At 43.8% G+C, this 25,331-nt stretch overlaps 1 non-coding gene across 1 annotated transcript; it reads right to left on the bottom strand.

The window, feature by feature from the left end:
• Positions 1 to 4,620: 4,620 nt before the first annotated feature.
• LOC145528010 (U6 spliceosomal RNA) lies at positions 4,621 to 4,727 on the bottom strand. The gene has a single exon (XR_014070090.1). It is a non-coding gene; the product is annotated as a U6 spliceosomal RNA (small nuclear RNA).
• Positions 4,728 to 25,331: the final 20,604 nt, after the last annotated feature.

Genomic DNA, 25,331 nt, shown 5'->3' with positions numbered 1-25,331 from the left:
ACTTAAGTAGGGGAGTAATATTTTCTCAGATTACTATGTGGAGAATAGACTGTGAGGTTGCAGGAGAGGAAGCAAGGAGCATGGTGAGAAGGCGACTGTGGTCCCTGGCCTGAGATGGCAGTGATGCAGACTATCAAGGTGGGAGTCATGCAGACATCGATAAGAAAATGTACTGGGGATGCATTTAGTAAGGAAAGTCAACAAAATTTGCTGATGAATTATAGTTGGGTGATGGGAGAAAGAGAAGAATCAAAGATAATTCTTTGGTTTCTGGCTTGAGCAACTGGATGGGTGATGATGAAACTGTTTATTGAGATGGGGGAGGAGTAGATTTCCCCGAGGGCTGTTGGGGAGAAAGGAGGATGAAGTAGAGATCCATTTTAGACACAGGAAGTTTGCTATGCCCATTAGACATCCCAGTGGATGTATCAGTTAGCAGCTGTATAATGAGTCTGGGACTCAGGGGAGAAAGCAGAGCAGGAGACTGATGAGTCATCATAAGGAGGGTATTCAAGCCACAGATCTGGGTGAGAGGTGTGTAAGGAGCAAGTGAAGACAGACCCCTCATCACGAGATGGGAGGATGATGAGGATGTATGTTACCAGGGTGGGGGACTGCCTTCCAGAATGATGACCAGGACATTCAGCTACTCAGTCTCAAACCCAGAGGGACCCCGAGGAGCCCTGGCTGGGGTCACTGCAGTTTTCTGGAAGCTGGATCTTAGGTGCTGTCCACACAGCCTTTGATCTGCTCCAGTGCCCTCAATCTGAAGGCTCTAGACAGCATTGCCTGGAATTGCTATTTACCTAACACCTTCCTCCAAGAACTTCAAAAGTCCGATTGGGGTCCCCAGGGAGCCTCCATTATTCCCTTGGAGACTTTACCAGAATGCAGGCCAGGCAACTGGGACAGAAAGTACCAGGTCCACGGTCACAAGGGCTAGGGTGGAGCTGCCTGCAGAATCAGGGAAGCAAACCTCTCATTCACCCATGTCCACGTTGATTGGGTTTCTCATGAGGCTTTTGTTTTGCCAAGTGGAATATGAAAACAAAAAAGAACTTATCAGAATAATAAAGATATTTAGCAGGGAAGGATTGGGAGAAGACATTCTGAATCATAGAGCTTAAGGACAGAGAAGTTTAATACAAAGTTCGATAACATTTGGCTTGTAATATGGGATATAATGAGCTTCCCAGCTGGAGCTAGTGGTAAAGAACCTGCCTGCCAATGCAGGAGACATAAGAGATGCAGGTTCAATCCCTGGGTCAGAAGATTCTCTGGAGGAAGGCATGGCAACCCACTCCAGTGTTCTTGCCTGGAGAATCCTATGGACAGAGGAGCCTGGCAGGCTACAATCCATAGGGCTGCAAAGAATTAGACATGACTGAAGCAACTTATCACATATGCATGCATGTGATATAATACCATCCTTGGTCTCTACCTGGAAACTTCAGCAAAATCTGCTGTACATCAGTGCTTTGGGGGTTAAATTTGTGCTTTGGTGATGGATCAATGTGCTGAAACAGGTTTCTGGAAAGTCCTGGGGTTGAACTATATATGGGTTATTTTGGGAGTAGCTTTAAGGAGACTGAGGAATACCATGGAATGCTTCCTGCACCACACCGGAGCTCTTGAAGGTCAGGGAACACATGTGACTCTCTTCTGTGTCCCCAGTAACCAGCACTGGATGAGAATAAAGTAAGGGATCAGGAATTCTTGTAGAATAAAGGAATCAAGGGAGGAGAAGTTGAGTGAGTGAGTGAAGTGTAAAGAAGGTATACATATGAGAGGGAAGATAAGTGGACTGACACTAACAAGAAAAACAAAAATTAAAAGTCTAACAGTATCAGGTTCTAGTAGCCAGTCTCAAGATGGCCCCCAGTTATTTTGCCTTCTGATACTCACAGTGGTGTTCATTTTCTACTGCTATGTAACAAATTGCCATAAATTTAGCAGCTTAAAACAGCACTTGTTTATTCTCACAGTTTATGTAGGTCAGAAGATCTCTTTTCAGGGCTTCCCAAAGCTGAAATTGAGGTGTCAATGGGGGCTTTGATCTCATCTCAGGCTCAGAGTCTTCTTCTGAGTTCATGGGTCATTTGCAGAATTTATTTCCCTCTGGTTGTCTAGTGGAGGTGCTCATAGTCTTGCTAGCTATTGACTGGGCAACACTATCAGCTCCTAGAGGCTGTTCTCGGCTCTTTGCTAAATGGCCTTCTCCATAAGCAGTTCATACATAGTTATTTACTTCTTCAAAGCCAGCAAGAGAAATCTTTTTTGCCTTTCATTTTTTTTTGCTTTGAATCTCCCTGATCTCTTTTAAGGGCTTACCCAATTAGTTCAGGCCACTCAGGATATTTTCCCTTTTGATTAACTCAGAGTCAACTGATTAGGGGCCTTAACTACATCTGCAAAATCTCTTCTGCCAAATAACATCACATAACCATGAGAGTGACAGCCCATTATATTCACAAATCTCACCCACACCCAAGGGAGGGAAGATTCTACTGGGCATGTACACCTGGAAGTGGGAGTCTTAGGGGCGATTTTAGAATTCTGCCTACCACCAATACCCTTGTGTAGATCTCTCCAACATTGAATAGGAATAACCTGTGTAACTAGAAGAGTATTGCAAAAATGATGGTGTGTAAATTCTAAGACTAGGTCATAAAAGATATGGTGGCTTCTACCTTGTACTCTTGCTCTCTTTCTTGGATTATTCTTTCTGACGGACTCAGCAGCCATGTTAGGATGCTCAGACATACCCAAATATCATAAGCACGGGCAAAGAATGCTTGGACATTAATTTGACCAAACTCCTGGAGATAGTGGAGAACAGAGGAGGCTGGTGTGGTACATCCATGTGGTCGCAAAGAGTTGGACACAACTTAGCAATTGAACAACAACAAACAACAATGCACAAAGAAAGAAAGAATTTACTTAAAACACATGAAGATGTCTGTCACTTGGCATCCAGGGCTGTCTCAGAGCAACCTGTAGTCGTAAACATGCACTTTCCTGTGATTAACCTCATTCAGAACATCTCCCCATCTCTTAGACTGTGACCTTAAAATAACAATGTGTCTGAAAGCAATAAAGGTTCATCGGTAGTGCTGCTGTCAACATTGGAGATGAACATTCTAGTTCTGGTTCTAGTGGAGGGATAATTTGAAAATTGGAAGCATTCCGATAAGACCAAATATTGCGCTGGCCAAAAACTTCCCTCAGATTTTTCCAGAACATCTTTTTTTTTAAGTATTGAATTTGTTACAGTATTGCTTCTGCTTCTTTGGGGGAAGACGGCTGTGAGGCATGAGGGATCTTAGCTCCCCAAGCCAGGGATAAAAACTGCACCCTTTGCATTGGAAGGTGAAGTCTTGACCACTGGACCACAAGGAAAGTCCCTCCAGAACATCTTAGGGGGAAAAAACCCAAACAAACTTTTTGGCCAACCCAATACAATATATTATCTTGCTAAATCCTTCCTCTCTGATAGCAAAATATGTAAGGAACTCTCAGGCTTCTCCTTGCATTCCAGTTTGTAGTTCTGGGTGTACTCACATATTTGTGCAATCTTTGCAAGCAAGGTGCATGGCCATTATGGGGGACAGACTCTAAAATGCCAGCCCCCGCACCCCACCCAATTCTCACCTTATGGCATTCACACTCCTGTGTCACTTCTCCCCTCTTGAGTAGGCAGGATCTGTGACTTGCTTTTAACCAGTAGAATACAGCCAGGCTGATAGGATTTCACATCTGTGATTACCTTGCATAAGATGTAACTACTGTCTTGCTTGCAGACTCTCCCTGTTGACTCTTCTTTGCTGGCTTTTATGAAGTAAGCCACCATATGGAGAGACTCACCTGGCAAGAAACTGAGGATGGTCTCCAGCCAACAGCTACGAAGAAGCTGAGATTCTCAGTCTGGCAGCCCATAAAGAATTGAGTCCTGAACCACCACATGAATTTGGAAGCAGTTCCTTCTCCATCTGAATCTCAGCTGAGACCCCAGCCCTGACTGGCGTCTTTATTGCAGTTTAAGAAGAGGTGAACCGAATCTGAATTCCTTTTGTTTTTGCATGCGAGATCTTACTTCCCTGACTAGGGATCAATCTGTGCTTCCTGCATTGGGATCTCTAAGTCTTAACCATTGGGCTCTAGGGAAGTCCTTGAGTCTGGACTCTTGACCATAGCAATTATGAGATAGTAAATCTGTCTTGTTTTAAACTGCTAAATTTGTGGTAATTTGGTGCACAGCAATATGTAACTAACACAGCAGCAGAGGATCATTTTGAAGTATTAAAGATTCATATCACTCTTAAATTTGAATATACATAGATCTAGATGTAAAATGCATCAAGTGTGCTACGTTTCTTTACATTAACTACCAGGCATTTGAACTCTAGGATTATTAGCAGTTTTAATTTTTTTATTTTTTGCTGCTTCTTTTTTTATTTAATTTTTGTTGGCGTTTAGTTGCTTTACAGTGTTGTGTTAGTTTCTGCTACAGCAAAGTGTATCAGCTATACATATACATATATCCCCTCTTTTTCAGATTTCCTTCCCATCTATTTATTTTTAATTAATTAATTAATTTTAATTGGAGGCTAATTACTTTACAAAAATATGGAACACTTCACGAATTTGCATGTCATCTTTGTGCAGGGGCCATGCGAATCTTCTCTGTATCATTCCAATTTTAGTATATGTGCTGCCAAAGCAAGCACTTATTTTTTAATATTTATCGGGATTAAATTAAATTTAAAAATTAACATCTCTAGCCTTATTGAAACAATTTATCTTAAAATATTACTTTAATTTTGTCGTTTGTATTTTGCCTTTTGATTTTAAAAGATAATTAATAAATTACTCAACAAAAAAATAAAATAGAAGAATAACTTCAGAAAATATCTAAAATAACTTTAACTTGCTGATTTAAAAAATTTTAATTTACACTTCTGATGAAAATATATGTAAGTTTTGTGTCCTTTGATATATAACTTCAGTTTATTTTTTATTCCTTTAGGTCATTGCTGCCAATAGCACACAATTACATAAAAATCTTGATTATAACAACAGGGTAAAGGACTTCCCTGGTGGTCCAGTGGTTAAGACTCTACACTTCCACTGCAAGGGGACTGGGTTTGATCCCCGGCTGGGGATCTAACATCCTGCATGCTAAGTGGCATGGCCAAAAAAAAAGAAAAAACCAATGTGAGTGATTTTGCTAAAATGAAGGCAAGAAAAGCAAATTTTATGGGATAAATACATAGCAATTTCTTAATTATACTTTTTAAAAGTTATTCATTTAGATATCACTGTCACATCAATACAACATAATTTAGTTCCATCATCTTTGATATTTTGTCAATTTTCAGATGTATAAAAAACATAGCTTTACATGTATATTTTAACTATTTTAATGAAGGTATATTCTTTAAAATAAGAGGTTAGAACATGTTTTATTTGACAAATTTGTGAGCTTGATTTTTACCATGAAGACTTTTAGGCACATGGCTGTGGGCCTCCATTTGTACTCTGGTCATAGGCACTCTGTCAGGGTAGGTAACCTACCCAAGGTTACCCAGCTGGTAAATAGGGCTGAGATTCAAACTTCCACCTGTTTGCACTCCAAGGTCTGGGCTGTGTGGCATGTGACCTGCCCTGGGTCAGCTTCTCCAATGGGGGAGCCCTGAATGTCTCCAAAGCTGGGATACTCTGTGTGGTCAAGGGCAGAAGAGGCTACAGACTTTGTGGGTTCCAATGCAAAATGAAAATGCATTATAATTATAGTTAATACATTATTAAGAATTCCAAGATGCTGAGAGTAGAGCACTGAAGTAAGCAGGAGGTCTTTCTAAGTGCAAGATATGTGCAACTGCATGGTCAGGGGGCTTCCTGAAGGTGGTGACACCCAGTCCCCTTCTTCCACTTATAGTAGATATGCTTGGGTTTGGTGGAAAGAAAGGTCAAGAGCTAATGGGAAAGATGAGGACCCTCTATTTATAGCACTTTCTTTTAAAAACCAGTTTATTTAAATAAAAATGTGAGTCATTCAAAGGAAAAAAATAAGGAAATAAAAGCATATGTGATATGTAGATATGGAAAAAATGTGATGAGTTATTTGAGTTATTTGAATGACTAGGGTTGGAAAATTGGTGTGTGAGTGTGTATGTCTACAAGTATGTAATTGTGAGTGTGTGTGGATGAGTCTATATATGAATCTTTGTATCACTAAAAATGAGTGTGAGTCTATGTCTGACTGTGGGTGTGTGATGCATTTGTAGAAGTGGATGTGTGTCTAAGCATGTGTATAGGATTGTGTGAGTGTGTATAGGGGAGTATGTGTAGATGTGTGCACACAAACCTTTCTTATCCTGGACTTCTATTAAGAAGAATGTGAAATTGTGAGCTTGCTAACATTGGATGCATTTCTAATATCTTGTGTGTGTGTGTGTATATATATGTATGTGTATATATATATGTCAGCTGTCACTACAATAAGGCTGTGTAACAGTGAACAGGGAAATGGGGAAAGACTGCTAATGTATTGAATATGCAATTTTCTCTTGGGGTGATGAAAATGTTCTAAAATTGATTATAGTGATGGCTGCATGACTGTGAATCTGACAAAAAAAATTGGAAGGTGTTATTTAAATGGGTGAATTTTGTGGTATGTGAATCATGTTTAAATTTAGTTATTAAAAACCAACCACAAACATCTGTTTTCTTGTTTATTAGTCTAGAGTGAACTGTAGCTCTGCTGGAATCTTCTGGGGCTTGGCCTCTGGTTACTGATGAGTTCAAGCATATTCCACATGCTTCTTCTATGTGTCTTTCACCCTCTTTGGCTCCACAACAGCTCAGGTATGTTCCTTTCATGGTGAATAGCTGAAGCACAAGGGGGCAAGCAGATACATGTAAGGTTTCGTAACAGTTTGGCTCAGAACTAGCACATCACTTCTGTCCACATTCTGTTGGCTGAAAAAAATATCCTATGGTCAAGTCCAAGTACAACATCCACAGGACAGGGAAATATACTTGCCTCACTCTCAAGCCCTTCAAGGTCATATGGGGGAGGGAGTGAAGACTTGAGAAGGATAATCCAGTCTACCATAGCTGCATAATATGTTGCTCATGACCTTTGGAGATCTGGTGAAACAGGTCATAGACCTGAAGGCAACCTCAAGTCTCCCCGAAGTTTCCGCCCTTTCCTGTATTTTATTTCCTAATGCTTCTCTCTTCCCTGTGCTACTCCCTGTCTCAGGGCTCTTGTGTCTATGAGAGCTTTTTTTTTTTTTAATTAACTTCTCTTTTTTGTTTTCCCCTCATTTTTTGTTATTGGAAAGTGAAAGTGAAAGTCACTCAGTCGTGTCTGACTCTTGCGACCCCATGGACTGTAGCCTGCCAGGCTCCTCTGTCCATGGGGTTCTCCAAGCAAGAATATTAGAGTGGGTTGCCATTTCCTCATCTAGGGGATCTTCCTGACCCAGGAATTGAACCTGAGTCTCCTGCATTGCAGGCAGATTCTTTAGCGAGTGAGCTATGAGGGAAGCCCCACTTATTTGGGTCTTAGTTGCAGCATCCAGGTTCTTTTAGTTGTGGCATGTGAACTCAAACTCTTAATTGTGGCATGTGGGATCTAGTTCCCTGACCAGGTATTAAACCTGGGCCCCCTGTGTTGGGAATGTGGAGTCTTAGCTACTGGACCACAAGGGAAGTCCCTATGTGAGCTCTGTTGCTTCCACCCTGAGTCAAACCCAGATAAGAAACCTAGCCTCATCACTGTTTTTTAGAAAGAAATGCTCTTAGTGCATTTTAGCAGCTTTTCTGATGATGTCAAGGCTTATGGAGAAAGATCCCATGGCTTTTTGCACAACCTTCTGTATTTATGGGCCCACCCATCTTCCCCTCTGCCTGGAGACTGCAGGGCACTTCCTAAAGGAAGTGACATTTGATCAGATCTTGAAGACTTAGGAAGAGGTGGGCACTAGACAATGATGGGAAAGAACATTCCAGGGAAAGGGAGCAGAAGGGGTAAAGTGAGAAAATGTTTAGAATACTTGAGAAAAGGCAAGTACAGTTGACCCTTGAACAGCGTGGGCATTAGGAGTATCCATATCTACAACACACAATTGAAAAATCTGCCTATAACTTTATAGTCAACCCTCCGAATTTCTGGTTTTGCATCTGCAGACTCAACCAACCTTGGATATGTAGCCATTGTAGTACATATTTATTGGAAAAATCACATGTAAGTGGACCTTCATAGTTCACACCTGTTTTGTTCAGGGGTCATCTGTAGTCACCATGGCTGGAGTGGAAGGTATGAGCTGGGGAGTGGTGGCAGGTGAGGCTAAGTGTCCCACTGGTCCATGAAGTGGCTTATACTGGGTCCAGCTGAGCTAGAACTCCTTTCCCAAAATTACCTTCCTTGTATGATTCTGGGTTAGCATTGGCCACAAGAGAAATTTGTGTGAGTTTTGGAAGATGGATGTGAAACTAGCCGTGTTTTCATGCTCTGAAGGTCAACTCAGGGCCCCACGCACTATAGACACCAGTGCCAGTCAGTCCTCTCAGTTCCTGTGGCTCCAGGTTCATCCTCCCAGGTTCTGCCTTGTCCTTGCTCTCATTCATACCCAGGGCTCCTCCTTGACAACTTATCTAAGGGAGAAGAAGATCATTGAATAGATTCCTCCACCAGCTCCTACCATTATGCCCAGTCTCATCCCTGTAATCCTTTCTTCATAGTGGTTTTCTGATTGAACCCTGACTGATATAGGCAAGGATCATAAAGACCTTTGTGGGCCACTCTGAGGAGTTTGAGCTCCATTTTTAAAATAGCTTTTCTCAAATTTCGTTTGTTTGAGGGCTGCTGTGGCAGAGGTAATGCTCAGTGTTCACCAAACCTCCTTCTTCCCAAGCTTATGGCAACATCTACCTCTCATGCAGCCAGGTGGGACCATGGAACAAATTCTAGCTAACAGAACGTGGGCTGAAGTGAAGTGTGTATGTTCAGGCCTGGCCCCCACATCCTTCTGCGTGACGCTGCAACGTGCTCTTGTTTCTCTAATCTGCCAGCTGAGTGCAGCAGGTCCGATGGTGGACTTCAAGGCCTGAAGGGTTTCAGAGCCTTTAGCTGGAAGGAACCTGGGTCCCTGAATGATTCCCTGGAGCACAGGCCCCCACTGACCTGCACTGTGTTGTGACTTCAGATACAGAACTTTATTTTGTAAAGCAAGTGGGGCTTAAAATTGTTTGCTAGAGGGGGTTGTTGCTGTTGTTTGGTTGCTAAGTCGTGTCTGACTCTTGCGTCTCCACAGACTGTAGCCCGCCAGACTCTTCTATCCATGGGACTTCCCAGGCAAGAATACTGGAGTGGGTTGCCATTTCCTTCTCCAGGTGATCTTCCAGACCGAGAAATCAAACCCATACTCTCCTGCATTGACAGGCAGATTTTTTTTTACCACTGAGCCACCAGGAAAGCCCGGAGAGGGTAGCCGATCTTAACAAGACACCCACCTTCACAGTTTTAGCCGTAATCTTTTATCATCTGTATCGTTATAGATTTAATCAGTTAAAATTCAGTCCTTATGGCCTTAATTTATTTAAAAAGAGAGCTTTGTGTCACTATCCATAAATAGAAAAGCAGCCTCACTCATGGTAGAGAGAATGTAATAGTAAAAAAATAAATGCAATGGAAATTAAACCATGATATGAAATTCTTGTTATATCCGGTTCCTGCCAAGGGCTCTAGAGCCCAAAACCTGTTTATATTTTGTTGTAGAGAGATTAATGAATGTTTGATAGGTGTTAAAGACAGATAAACACCAAATTGAGACTTTCTCTTTAATGTTCTTGAACCACGAGGGATAATCACCACACTCTATAAAACTACATGAGGCAAAGAAAGCTGAAGAGTTTAAAAACATTTCTTATTATGGAAAATTTCTAACACATGTACATAAATTTAATGAGAATAGTCATATAACCCCCCTTGTATGCATTACCCAGCCTCAACAGCTATCAACTTTTTGCTATTCTTGTACATCTATTCTCCCTGCTTCCTTTTTATGATAGAATATTTTAAAATAAATCCCAAACATTATATCATTTCACCCATAAATACTTTAGTATGTACTTCTAACAATAAAGACACTTAAAAATTCACACAACACCATTATTGCACTTTACAATAAAACCAACACTTTATTTATTGCACTTTAAAAACCAACAATTCCATATTATCATTTAATACTCAGCCTATGTTCAATTTTTCCCTAATGACTACAAAAATGAGTTTTTGCAGTTGGTTTCTGTAAATATGGATCTGAACAAGGGCACACATTGCATTTGGTTGACATGTCTTTTTTAATCCTGAAGTGGATTGATTATAGTAAATGGCTTCTCTCCACATTCACTGCCTTAGCAATCTGACTTGGCAGCTTATCCTATTGAGTGGCGGAGTCTATTTCTTGATCCTGAAATCTGGGTTTGATCATGTGTCTTGCTTTGGTCAAGAATGCAACAGAAGGGATGTTGGATGGTTTCTAAGTCTGGGCCTTGGGATGTCTCACACAATTCCACTTATTCCCCTAGATTCCTATTTCAACCAGGAGAGCAAACTTAAGCAGCTTGTTATGGGGTAACCATGTGGGGCGTGGGTACTTTCCTGAGTGAGGCCATTCCTGACCAGCTGGTCCACAGCTGACCTGCCAGCTGACCATAGATGCATGATCAAGCCCAGCCCACATCAGCTGAGCCATGGCCAGACCAAAAGAACCGCCCATCTGACCACAGAACTATGAGAAATAGTACATTGTTATTTTAAGCCACTATGTTTTAGTGTGGTTTATTACATAACATTATTGTGGCTGACACAAATCTATCAGTTAACTGATACAAATCTACAAAATTTCTGCTCCTTTTCAAAATGTCATTTATGTGCTAAAGACACGAGGTCATTGGTTCTTTATTTTCTGACAGTCTAGATTTTTATATCCCGTGTGCCATTATATTACATTCTAGATCATTATATCCCATGTATCATTTAGTGTTAGTTCCTGTATTTTTTATAAACTGGTGGTTGGTTAATCTCTAGGGCTTCCCATATGGCGCAGTGGTAAAGAATCAGCCTGCCAATGAAGGAGACACAGGAGATGCAGGTTTGATCCCTGGGTCAGGAAGAGAACCCTCTTCCCTGGAAGAGGAACTGGCAACCTGCTCCAGTATTCTTGCTTGGAAAATCCCATGGACAGAGCAGCCTGGCAGGCTACAGTCTATGGGGTCGCAAAGAGTCAGACATGACTGAGCGACTGAGCATGTAAATGGTTAATCTCGAGGCTGGATTTGATTCAGGTTGGTTGGTTGGGCAAAGATACTTTGTAGGGATGCTTCCTCTGCATCACATCCGCAGGCACACAATGTCTGATTATTCCCCTTTTGAGTAATGTTAAGATTTATCAGTGGGTTCAGTGAATAATTTTAGACAAGATTGGGATACCCAGAGAGATTTCCTAGAGGAATCAGGATTGAGTTGGACCTCTTTGAAGGGCAAGTGGGATTTGGATAGGGCAAGGGAAGGAAGAAATATTCCAAGTGAAGAGGGAAGGATGTATGCGTGAATCAGAGAGTGTCCTGAAAATACAGAGCAAAAACTGGTTACTCTTCTCTCATATCAGTTTCCATTGTTATCCTTTGGTGTGAAGGCCAGAGCAGGAATCAGATTTTAATCTCAGGTTTTAATTCTAATAGGTGCATGGAGTATTTTGTTGGGACACCTTGTGGAATCATATTCCTGCTCAGTGGGAAAGATTGCTGTGATCAACTAGTGATGTCTGGCATGGTGGTATGGTTGCTTGTGAATCTGCCAGAGATCAATGACTCTGCCCCACCTCGGGGTCTTTGACATTGGACCCTAGAAGGAAATAAGGGCTGAGTAGCATACCTGACATGAACTGTGGCAGTCCTTGTTGGTTGTTTACTAATCTTCATTCACTGTTTTGTCTTTGCTAATGGAATCTTAGGTATTGGATGGCAGAGATTGATTTAGATATGAACAGTGACCGAATTCTGGCTAATGAGAAATAAGGGGAAGTCTGCTTCTGGGGCTTCTGCAGAATTCTTTCTTCCTGCATTGAAAGAAATGTGCTGTGAAGCGAAGCTTCCTATTCCTGTTTGAAGGTGGATGTATGAGGACATGATGCCTGGAGCAAAGGCAGACATCTTGTGACTATGAGGAGTCATGGCCAACATGTCAAACAAAGATAGAGAAGAAATATGGAAAAAACCTGGGTCTTTGGGGAAGGTGTTGAGTCATAAACAAACTCTGGAACCACCCATTGCCAAGCCTGTTGTTATATAAAAAGTAAACCTCTATTACTTAATTCATGTTTGGTCAGTTCAGTTCAGTTCAGTCGCTCAGTCATGTCTGACTCTTTGCTACCCCATGGACCGCAGCATGCCAGGCTTCCCTGTCCGTCACCAACTCCCGGAGTCCACCCAAACCCATGTCCATTGAGTCGGTGATACCATCCAACCATCTCATCCTCTGTCGTCCCCTTCTCCTGCCCTCAATCCTTCCCAATATCAGGGTCTTTTCCAATGAGTCAGCTCTTCGCATCAGGTGGCCAAAGTATTGGAGTTTCAGCTTCAACATCAGTCCTTCCAATAAACACCCAGGACTAATCTCCTTTAGGATGGATTGGTTGGATCTTCTTGAAGTCCAAGGGACTCTCAAGAGTCTTCTCCAACACCACAGTTCAAAAGCATCAATTCTTCTTCACTCAGCTTTCTTTATAGTCCAATGGTCAGGCATTCTTTTACGTACACCTAAGGACAGCCCAAAGGATACACTGATCATCCTTCATGTTTCATGAGCATAGTTCAGACTAGCGTTTTCAAAGCATGGCTCAGTCATCAAATCAATGTATTGGATTATGACAAACATTTTTAAAAGTGAAATAACAGATTATATGGGAATGCATGAAGCAGAGAAAAGATAAATATTGGTTTTGTTGAACTCTTGTTTTAATTATGTGGGTCCCAGGTTTGGTTCTCCAAGGAAGCAAACCTTGAAACAGAATTTAGTGTTTGAAAGTTTTTATGAGCGAGTATCCGTGAAATCAACTCTTGTGGAAGGGAGGGAAAAAAGCAGGAGTGGGCAGAGGGAGAGGTCAAGCTGGGATCGAGGTCTAGCAATGACCTCGACTAACCCCATAGGAAATCTGGGAGTTAGAAGGCTCTTCAGAATTGTCCTGAGTTGGGCAAGATGGCCAGGCTTTTTATCTTCCCCTCATTGGACATGAACTGCCTCTGGAAAGAGATGTGACCTTGGGCAAAGTTGCTCCATGAAGATGAAGCAAGGGACTCAGTCCAAGGGGTTGACAGCTGGAGACTCTCTGCAATAGAGGCTTCCTGGAAGAGGATGGAGCATTTCTTGTCTGTCATTATGTGTGTGTGTGTGTTAGAGTGAACCAGATTGTGGTGCAAATGCATTCATTATTGTGGGTCCTGGTCAAAGCAGTTTGCAAGCCTCTGGCAAGTCTGGGTTATGCTTCCACCTGAGTTGTTTTCCTTCTAATTGCCTTGTGGGATATAGTCGCTTTTGCTGAGGCTCCGCTTGTGAGAAGCAGCCCTGTCTTGGTGAGATGGTGCCCTGGCATATTTGAACACTGACATTGAGCTGAGCTGTTGGTGCCTCCCATGTGTTAAGAAATGGCAGCTGCCGCCAGTGTCCCCAGATGAAAATGACTAAGGAGGATTAAGGTCAAGTGATGTCATCACGATCCCTGATGAAAAAAACACACAGGAGCCCTCTGGTCCCCCAGGGTGCCCCTTTAGCCTGTCTTCGGGGGCTTCTTCTTTACTCTCCTTTAATTTCTTCCATCTCCCTTCCTCAGCAGGTTGTCTTTAACAAAGTGTATTTTAAGTTATGTGATTATAAGTGGGCTAGGGGCTCGGAGCAAGCTCTGCTTCTGACACAAATCTGGAGGAACTCCTGTGCTGTTAGTTTGCAAAACCCTCCATTAGTGGCTCCTTGACTGTTGCCTGTAACAGGTGGGGGAAAGGAAGGTAAAAACTGGAGGGGCTGTACCTCCACCCTCTGATTGGGAAAGAAGACCCCAGCATTCTTCAGAGCTGGGATTACAGTCAGGCTTCCTGTGTGCCAGAATCCCCTAGAGACCTTGCTAGAAACACAGATTCCTGGGTCCCTCCAAAGATCCAATGAGTTCGGCTCTCCAGGAAGGCAGGAATGTGACACAAATCCTTTGAAATAACTCCGCTCTTACAGAAGAGTTGCAGGAGTAGTGCAAAGGATTCACGCATATCCTTTGCTCAATCATTTCTCTCTTTCCATATATAAATACGTATATTATTTTTCAGAATCATTTGAGAAGCTATAAATGTGATTCCTCTTTACCTGTGCTTATCTCCTAAGAACAAGGAAGAAATTCTCTTGCATCACTGTAGCATAATTATAAAATTCAGGGTGTTTCGCACTGATACAATGTGCGTGCATGCTAAGTCGCTTCAGTGGTGTCTGACTTTTTGCGACTCCATGGACTGTAACCCATGAGGTTCTTCTGTCCATGGGACTCTCCAGGCAAGAATACCGGAGTAGGTTTCCATTCCCTTCTCCCTTCTCCTTCCCCACCCAGGGACTGAACCTGCATCTCCTGTGTCTCCTGCATTGGCAAATGGGTTCTTTACCACTAGCGCCACTATTATCTAATCCACAGTACATGACCAAATTTCCTTAATTGTCCCTCCCCCTTCATTTAAAAAATAATCCAGAATCAAGCAATGCTTTTAAGTTTTCATTTCTCTTTTGTCCCTTTTAATCTGAAACAGTTCCTTAGGGTTTTTTTTTTGACATTTTGAAGCATTTGCTGTTGTTCAGAGACTGCCCCTCAGGTTGCATTTGTTGGGGGAACCTGTATTTTTAACATTTCCCTTGACCTTGCGTCCTCTGAGAGGATTGGGCAGCCCCAAGATGCAAGTACTCAGAGCTCTTACCTCTCAATAATGCCAATGCTCAGAGGACTTTTAAAAAATAGCTTTATGGGGTACCAGACTTAGCTCTTTAGAGGGGTTTAGAGTTTGGGACTTTTTTTTTTTAAAGATCCGATTTGCTCAGAACTCAAATCTAAGAGATTCTTTAATTGCCTGAGTTGCTAAGCTGGTGGAATCTGAAGGGATCCCACTGGGCTTTTAATTTCTCCCAGCTTTGAATTCTGGCAAGGTCAGTGAGCAGGCTGCTGGTGTAGGGTGGGAGGTGGGCTGGTGAAGAAGGAGACAGAGGGGTCAAGCCTTGGCAAGTAGAAAAACAGCAACTCTCTCTCCTCTGCATGCACCACGTGCAGGCAAGCCCTGGAGGACTCAGTCCCCATAGCCATTTCCAGGGTGAAACATCATTAGGTCCATTTGGCAGATGGGGTGATTGAGGCTGAGGAAGGTAACACCACTTATTCTTCACTGTTTAGTTTGTAAGTGGCTGAGTTGGGATTTGAATCTATGTACATCTGACTCTGTAGCCTGTGGTTACTTAAACATTAGAGCATCCCACTCACCAGAGAATGAGGCACCGAAGGGAAATTTGTGGTCTGAATGTGAATTCATGAAGCAGGAGGGTAGGAGTGGGTTAGCTAGACCCTGGGCTTGAGTCCAGAAGCCTCTGGGGCACTGTGTCTGGCTGGGGAGCAGGATGGTAGCAAGGTATTTTGCTCTGACACAAGGCCCAGGATCACCTGCTCCAGTCTGTGCTCAGCCACTTCTGAGTCTTGTCAGTTTGGCAAGTTATGCCTCTACTTTCCCTGCTGTAAAATGGAGATAACCACATCACCCACCTCATAAGATAGTTGTAAGGATTACATGAGTTAATATAGTAAAATGCTCAGAACAATATCTGGTAAATACCATTGTGCTTTACATTAACGTTAACTATCGTCTTCATTATCATCATCATTTCATTATCTGTTGCAAACCTATGAGTGTGTGAAGCTGAGAAAATCAGTCATCTTTAACGAATTCACTCTTCCCCCTGCTGCCTGGCTCTGAGCTGGTCTCTGCTGAGTCACTTTACTTCTTTGTCCTCACAGGACAAATGGAGACCTTGCCCCAACTCCCTGGCCTTCAGATCCTCGCAGAAGGAAGTTAACCCTCTGTGGCCTTGAGAATGCCAAGATTTTATATTTCAGGATTGAGTCTAGAGTTCTTGTTAATTGCAAGCACCTCTTGGAGGGTCAGCCTGGGTCCAGCTCACTTTCATAAGCTGTCCTAACACCCCAATTTCTCATTCACTCACACACACACACACACACACACTCAGTGCCTTTATTGAACACCTACTGTGTGCCAGTCACGGTGCAGGGCGCAGGGGCTTTACTGTATCAAGGAAGACAGGAGACAAGGTCCCTGTGCTCATTGAAGCTCATGTACTAGAGGGGGTGACAAATACCTGGCAAGTAAACAACAAACAAATGATAATGATAATAGCAAAGAAAATGACAATGAAAGTAAAAAAAAGGCAAAGCAGAGAAAGGGACTAGAGAGTGACTGGGAAGGGGTAGGGGGTGTGGTGTATGAGAATTTTAGGCTCAAGGAAGTACCTTTCCCTTGATGCTCTGGTATGTTCTGGGATACATGGGACAGCAAGTTGAATCCCTGGGAATTTGTTGCTGACGCTGCCATCATTTCTAGGGGGTTTCCTGTCAGTAATTCTGCCCCTTCTCCTATCTGTCCTCCACATTGTGGCTAGTGTGTATTTTTTCCAGATATGATCACATCCCTCACTTGTATCTCCCTGCAGTGAGGATGAGGACCAAAATCCTTCCCTGCAGTCCATCTGACCTGCCTTTTCCAGTCCCTCCTGCCTCCAGCCTCAGCTCCAGTCACACACTCTCCCATGTGGGGCTTGGCCAACCAGGCTGCCCAACTCTTACCTGCTGGGAATATCCTTTCTGCCTCAGTTACACTCATTCTTCATCTCAGCTCAAAAGTCTCTTCCTCCAGGAAGCCTTCCATAACTAGGTCAGACCCCCACTTATAAACTGCCACTGACTCCCAGAACTTTTCCTAGTTAGCACTTGGCAATAAAACCAGCATGTAATGAATCCAATATAAATCGAAACCCGCAGTGACATTCCAGGGAACTCCTGGTCCTGTTGGATATTGCTAGTTTGTTGGGATCCAACAGGATTTGCTAATTTTGAAATCAGAAAATAAAAATCACTCCCTTCCAAGAAAAACGTTCAAGGGCTATCTTTGGCTTCCTAGGAACACAAATTGTTCCTGGAGACTTTGGCTTGCTTCCTAGAGGAAAAGGGAGGTACGAATTCACCTCTGACTGTTCCTGGGTGGTAAGGCAGGTCTGAAGTTTTTTCTAGGCAGCTCCCTGTCATTCACCCAGTTGGTGAACCTGATTGAACCTGGGCACACCCCTCTTTGGCACAGAAAACACTGACTTCTTTTTTTCCTCCTTACTTACTACCAGGATATTTTGCTAATCATCATAATAATCACTCACATCTATTGCCAATTTACTAAGCTCTTGATACCCATTAATTAATCTCACAAGGACCTTATGAGGCAAAACTATTATTATCCTCAACTCACAGAAGAGGAAATTGAGGCCTGGAGAGCTGTAACAAAGACTGCTGTGTGTCCCCTAACATCCATTCTAAAGTTTCCTTCATCTAAAGTAAAAGTAATCCAGTTTTTAGCAGAGAATTTCCCAGCCTCCTTTGGGGGTAGTTGTGGACATGGGACTGAATTATGGCTTAAGGATGTGAGAGTTCTGGAGAACTCTTCCTAAGACATGTAGATGCACTTGCTTTGTTGTTACTTCTTTGTTCCTCTTTCACTTGCTGTCTGGAACACAGACGCCATCATCTTGGGCCATGAAGTAGGGCCCTGATTGAAGGTGCATTTGGCTGGGAGAACCCTGGGTCCCTTACACGCTTGATGACCATAACCAGGCCTGGTCTGGACGTTTTCAGCAGAGTGAAAGGAACTTCTTTCTTCTTTAAACTATTTTTCTTATTTTTAAAAACTTTTTATTTCATATTGGAGTGTAGCCAGTTAACAATATTGTAATAGTTTCAGGTGGACAGCAAAGGGACTCAGTCATACATGTATCCATTCTCCCCCAAATTCCCTTCCCATCCAGGCTTCCACATAACATGGAGCAGAGTTCCCTGTGCTATACAGTAGGTCCTTGTTTGTTGTCCATTTTAAATACAGCAGTGTGTACATATCCATCCCAGACTCCCAACTATCTCTTTTCCCTATCCTTCCTTCCCTGGTAACCATAGGTTAATTCTCTAAGTCTGTGAGTCTTAAACAATTTTTATTTATTGAGCTGACTTCAGTGTCAAACACAGTGGCTGGCAGAGCTAGGATCTGAACCTATATCTGTGTGACTCTTAACCAACTTAATTGTAATTGTGGGGGTGTGTCATATAGCTTTCTAGAACAGGTGCCACTGGTGTGGGGGAATTGGGAACCAAATCCCAGGTCACACCCATAGGCCTTCTCTGCCTGGCCTGTCCGCTGTGGACTCTGGGTAAGAAGAAAGGCTTCCAGTGAGGATTTGAGGCCAGGGCGAGTAGGGACTGAGGCAATTCACTTATTTATTCCACAGATGTTTACTGAGAGCACACTGTGTGCCAGCTCCATGTTAAATGCTAGAGCCTTCCAGATCAGAGTTATGAGGGACTGCAGCATGGCCTGAAATCCCTCCCATCCCTGTATGCTCACCCCTGTCATGGTGCCATTGCTGTCCTTTCAATCAAGAAGTGGAGTCCGTTTCTCCAGCCCTCAAAGCTGAACTTGGCTGTGAGAGTGGCTTTGGCCTGTTGGATGCTAGTAAATATGTTACAAGCAAAGGCTTGAAAAGCATTTGTGCTTTGGGGTTTGTTGCCATTAGCTGCTGGGAACCCTGCAGTTGCCACTGTGGGGTGGGGCCAGGCTAGCCTGCTGGATGATGAGGGATGCATGGTTATCAAGTCAACTGCTGGACCTGTGGATCTCAAGGACCACTAGGTCTTCCAGTCCCAGCTGGGCCAGCCAAGGCCAGAACTACCCAGCTATCTCATAGAATAATGAGAAATAGTAAATGTTTAGCCACTAAGTAGTAGCTAAGTCTTGGAGTGTTTTGTTATTCAGCAAAGCCAACTGGTTCAAGTGGGCATGTGCTGGCTATAAGTATTTTGCTTTTGAATGCAACTGTTGATAGGATTCATTATTTCACAGATCAGGAAGTCTGGAGTGGGTTAAGCAGTGCTGATTCAGCAGCTCAGTGATGCTATCAAGGACCTAGGTTTTCTCTGTTTGTCTGGCCCGTCGTTGTCAGCATGTGGCCCTCTTCCCTAACCTTGCCCCTTCATGTTCCCAATATGGTTGTCACATGCCCCAGGCAAGACAGTATCCCAAGCATGATGTTGCAACTCAGTGGGTAAGAGCCTTCTTTTTTTTTTTAATATTAATTTATTTAGCTGCTCCAAGTCTTGTTTGCAGTACACGGGATCTTTAGTTGCGGCATGTGTGATTTTGTTCACCAACCAGGGATTGAATCCAGGCCCCTTGCTTTGGGAGCATGGAGTCTTAGCCACTGGACCACCAGGGAAGTCCCCCTGAGAGCCTTCTTTTTGAGCAGCTCAAAAAGAAAATATTTTCTAGAAGTTTCCATTTGTAGTTCTCTGGCCAGGACTGGCCATGTGTCCACACTTATGCTAGTTGTTGGCAAAGAGAAATAAGACTGACACATTTGGCTTTGACTAATCATGATTTGTCTCCTGAGGTTGGACTCATTGCTGCCCAAACAAAATTGGGGTTCCTCTAGTGAGCAAGTTGGAGGGGAGTGGCTATTGGGGACAGTTCCTGCAACACTGGGGACATTATATAAGCAGAATTTCTTTGACCGAAATGTGCAAAGTGTGTTCAAGAAAACAGTAAGCAAACCAGTGTGGTCAGAGGGGAGGAGGTGTCTGAGAAGCGTTGCCCAGAGTTGCTGTCATGGGTGTTCTGTGAAGGTTAGAAAAGGGTTCTTTGGTCAAGTCAGCTTGACAAAGGTCGAGTTGCACAATGTCCCATAGTTTGTTGCTGCTGTTGGAGACACGCTGGGAGCCTTGAAAATGCTAAAATGCCCCATGAATTTCCAGGGACAGAAGCAAGGGAGGTGGACTGTGTGTCTTCCTAAACTGGGTTGACCACAGAAGGTTATTTCCCTCAGAGAATCTCCTGGTATTTCCATTTGTAAAACAAGCTTTGGGAACTGCTAAGGGACAGTTGGTGCAGTAGTTCTTGACCAGGGTAATGCAACCACTCAGGGAACAGGGGAGAAATTTTTGGTTGTCACAACCTGGGGGTTTCAGTACTGCGGGCATCTGGTGGATGGAAGCCAAGGAAGCTTCTAAACATCCTACAGTGCACAGGGCAGCACCCACAACAAAGAATTGTCCAGTTGAAAGTGTCACTAGTCCACACAAAAACGTGTACATGAATGTTCACAGCAGCATTATTCACAATGGGAAAAAAGCAGAAACAACCCCAATGGCCATCAACTGACGAAAGAACAAACAAAAGGCAGTCTATCCCTACAATGGGATATCATTCAGTCATAAAGAAGAATGAAGTACTTACTGATACACATTAGGAGATGAATGAACCTTGAATACATTATGCTAAGTGAAAGAAGCCAGGTACGGAAACCACACACTCTATGATTCCATTTACATGACATCTTTAGAATAGGCAAATCCATAGAGACAGAAAGCAGATGAGTGGCTGCCAGGGGCTAGGGGAAGAGGGTATGAATAGTGACCGCTAATGGGTACGGCGTTTCTTTCTGGGTGATATAAATGTCCTAAAATTGATTGTGGTATTGGTTATACAACTCTGTGGATATACTAAAAAGCATTGAATTGTACATTTTAAAAGGGTGAATTGTGAGATATAGGAATTATATGCCAATAAATCTGTTTTTCTGGTGTTGTTTTTTTACGTTAGTAGTGCCAAGGTTGAAAGACACCAAACTTGTAGGTAAATAAGATGACAGAAGAAAGTGGGAGGATCAGGTTAAGGGACCATGAAGGGCAGGCTAAGTAGTTTGAATTTTATTAACACTGATGGGTGACAAGATTATTGGATTCACCCCTGTATATCCATCCATATTTCAAGATTCTTTGACCACATACCATGTGCTGGGGATTTTCAAGTACATCAGCCCATGTAATCCTCATGATGAATTTGTAGTTAGGTCTGCATATCATTGGGGTTCCCTGGTGGCTCAGACGGTAAAGAATCTGTCTGCAATGCAGGAAACCCAGGTTTGAACCCTAGGTCAGGAAGATCCCCAGGAGAAGGGAATGACTACCCACTTCAGTATTCTTGCCTAGAGAATTCCAGGACAGAGGAGCTTGGCAGGCTACAGTTCATGGGGTCACAGAGTCGGACATGGCTGAGTGACTTTCACTTTTGCTTCACTTCTGCGTCCCATTGTTGAGATGAATAATCTGAGGCCCAGAGAGGTTCATTGACTTGATCAAGACTGCCCAACTGGTAGATTTTAGAACTGGAGTCCGAATGCATTTGGATTTGCCCTTGACCCCACGGGCTTTCCACTGCTGTGTGCTGACTCTCAGTGAGCCATCTGCCTTGGCACTCTCCTGCCTCAGTGCTGGTTGTAGCCTGTGGTCCTGGCGGCGCCCCAGGAGGCCCTCCCCAGAGTGCTGACGTTCATCCCTCTGCCCAGGCTGCAGCTGGCATCTGGATAGGGGTTGGTTGCTTAGCAGCATGGGTGCAGATTTTGCCCTGAGCCAAGGGAAGCATTTCCTCAGTCTTGGCTGCAGGAACTTCAAGGAGAACAGCCCCAGGAGGGGCTTAGGGAATGGGGTGTGGGGAAAGCAGGAACAACTATGTCCCTCAGAGGGTCTGGAGATGAAGACCCTCCTTAAGGGGAAGACTCAGCTTCAGGGATAGTGAAAGAGAATTAGGAAACCTGCGTTAATCATGATGATGTTCTTATGACCACAGCTACATTTCATGAGCACTACCTGTGTGCGAGGCACAGTGCTAAGTGCTTTACAGTCTATGATCCTTTCCAAACCCCATGCAATAGGTTGCTATTATTATGCCCCTTGTGCAAATGAGGATCCAGGGCTCATGGAGGTTAATTGACTTGTCATGCAGCCAGAAAGTGGGGAAGCTGGGATTTGAACCCAGGTCTTTCAGACACCCCAGCTCAGCCACTATTACAGCCCTGGCTGCACACTTGTTGGAGAAAATCCACCATGGGACTCCCAAGGCCCTGGGCAGCCTGCCCCACTCTGTCACTCTGCTTGCTCCAGACATGCCATCCTGGCTTCATTTCCTCAAACACTCCAATCTCCTTTCAGCCACAGGGACTTTGCACATGCTATTCCTTCTGCCTAGGATGCCCTTCCACCTATTCTTTTCACTTCCTTACTCCAGCTTATCCTTCTGGTCTCCAGTGGAACATCACTATATTCATTCATCCATTGATCCAAACCTAGTTAATGAGTGACTCTGAATGCCGGGTAAATATTAGTAAACAAAATGTACATGACCCCAGCCTTCTTGGAGTTTCCAAGCTAGTGGAAGAGACAGTAAATGAGTAGACAAGCTACAATTGCATGGAAACATTCCCTGACTGCTCTGCCCTTTGGCAAGAAAAATTATCAATTAATTGTATGATTATTTATTTAATGCTGATCTCCCCTCCTAGGCTGTGGATTCGCAGAGCCCAAGGACTGTAAACCTGTACTGAGAGTCAGCTCTATTATTATCCCATTTTACAGATGAGGAAACTGAGGCACAGAGAGTGTGAGCAACTTGCCCGAGGTCACAGAGCTGGTAACTGATGGAGCCAGGATTTGATCCCTTGGCTCCAGGGTCCATGTTTTCAATAAGTGGGTTATGAGCAGGTTAGGAAGAAGGAAGAAAAGAGAGAAAGAAGGGGAGGGAGAGAGAGAGAAAGGAAGAAAGAGAAACAGAAACAAAGAAAAAGAAAAGGAAGGAAGGGGAAGAGAGGCAGCGAGGAAGGGAGAAAGAAAAGTTAGAGAGAAAGGTGGAAGTGAAGAAGAGAGAGAAAAAGGGAGAAAGGGAGTAAAGGAGGAAGAAAGAAAACAAATAAAAAGAGACTCCATCAATGGCCTGGTTGTGCTTTCCATGGACAGCCAGGTCCCACAGGAAGTTGTGACCTGTTCAGAGCCAGACCCAGCCACGTGGGTCCCATCTTTCCTGCAGCTGTGTGGCAGCCCAGAGTTGCACAACAGGCTGGGAAGATCACTGCTGTCCACCCACTTGCTTTGGGAGATGGAGAGGGAGCAGGAGAAGACAGCTTTAAATGTCAGAGGGAACTTTTGAGATCAGCATTCCAACTTCAGTTTCTCTGCTGGGAAATGGGGTCTCAAGAGTAAGATCTCACAGCTCCTGAATCCAGCCCAGGGATCTGCCCCAGTATTCCGGAGAGTACATTCTCATAAGTCCGTGAGCCAATAACCTGGGCTTTCTAGAGTCTTCTGTGTTCTCTTATCAAGGAAAGATTCTGGCCAGAGAGCACTTGAGAACAGTTTATACAAGGCTGTGGCCTCGGAACAGAGCCAATATCTTTTTATACAAAGTAAGTTTGATGTTATTGATTATACCAGGTGCCAAGCAGTATGCCAAGAATTTTATGCGGATCCACACCTCCAATGATACATAGTGAAGACCTTGTTTCTGACATGATTTTGTTACCCTTCTTACCAGCAGTGTGACCTTGGGCAAGGCCCTTCCTTTTTCTGTGCTTCCATTTCCATTTGACACTAGAAACATGAAGGTATTAAACTTTCCTGAGTTCTTAATATAGGAATACTTCTAACTATTTTGGAGCAGGAAGTGGGCAGAGCTGATTAAGACTCTACTGCTGCTCTCAAGGAGATTATAATCTCTAGGAAGAATAGCAAATGTGGTATTTTTCTTGACAATGCTTGAATCAGCTGGTAGTGGCTGCCTGCCTGGACTACGGGCATCCTGGATCTGCAGGGAAAGAGTTCCAGGATTGATTAGTGATGTCTGCTGCAGGATCCAATGTGAGGAACTCATTATTTGCTGTGTTTGGAGTCTGAGACGCCAAAGGTGGAGTTTGGAATGGCCTTTGACGTGCCAGAGGTGGACTACTAAGAACAAAGTGAGGGTCTGCACAAAATTCTGCTGGGGTTGGGGAAGGAGAGACGGGAGACAACCATTTGCACTTCAGAGAAAATTCTGTTGGAGATGGTAGAGGTGCCCTGAAGGGAAAGAGGTGGACTGTGACTGTGAACAAGGTGTGTGGCGTAGCTACCCAGGCTGGAGGTCTTAGGAGGACTAAAGAGGGTGCAGACTCTGGATGAAAAGAAATCTGAATTCAAATCCTGACTCAGTCACTTATTTAATGTGTGACTTAGGACACATTGTTCAACCTCTCTGAACCTCAGTTTCCTCTTCTGTGAAATGGGGAAAGATTATTGGGTTGATTGCTTAGAGCTTGTTCTTGCCATAGTGACCGCTGACAAGAATAATCCAGGGAGGTAGTGCTGTCAGTGCTGCTCCTTTCTGGGCTCCAGGGTTAGCGTTCACTCCATAGCCTGTGAAAATTGTCACCCTCTGGTATGATAATGTGGGTGACTGCCTCCCCGTGCTATGCCACCTGGCTGCCTGGGTGAAGGAACAGAGGCCCGGAGAGGTTAAGTCGCTTGTCCAGATCACACGGCTAGTACATAACAGAGGTGGAATTTGAATTCAGGTCAGTCTGACTCCACAACCCAAGCCTGTAACCAGCATGACCTCCTGCCCACGACTGATTTGCCAAATCTGGAAAACAGTTCGGCATCTATGATGGTTGCTGAAGTTGTGTAACTTCCCCACATGGATTTTCCTGCAGGGATCATTAGCACATGAACTCATTTTCATGCCTGTGAAAATCCTGAGCACAGTGCCTGGTGCCCAGTGAAAGTAACTCTGAGCAGTGAGCTTGAGGGCTGCTGGGAGATTGAATCCCACTCTGAAACTAAGTGTGAGAAGAGCAACTCTGAAAGAAAGAGAGTGGCAGTAGAAGGTCCAGTGAGAAGGGAGCAGATGAGTCCTGGGGCCTGGGGAAACAAACTTGGGGATGAGACTGGTGCTCAGCTCTCAAAAGGGCTACTGGTGTATCCATCTGCAGGGGCATCGATCAATTAAGGTCCCCCAGGGGACACAGGGTGCCTGGTGAGCATTAATAAAGGGCTTGTGACAGCTGTGAGCAGGAGAAAGGGCACCAGCAATGGGTGGGGCTGGCAGGAGCAGGGAGC

The sequence above is a fragment of the Giraffa tippelskirchi genome, chromosome 11 (assembly GCF_054371585.1).
Source record: "Giraffa tippelskirchi isolate mGirTip1 chromosome 11, T2T-mGirTip1v1.2.pri, whole genome shotgun sequence".
Lineage (NCBI taxonomy): Eukaryota > Metazoa > Chordata > Mammalia > Artiodactyla > Giraffidae > Giraffa > Giraffa tippelskirchi.
Note: the sequence above shows the minus strand (reverse complement) of the source record. Positions and strands in the feature narration are given on the sequence as shown.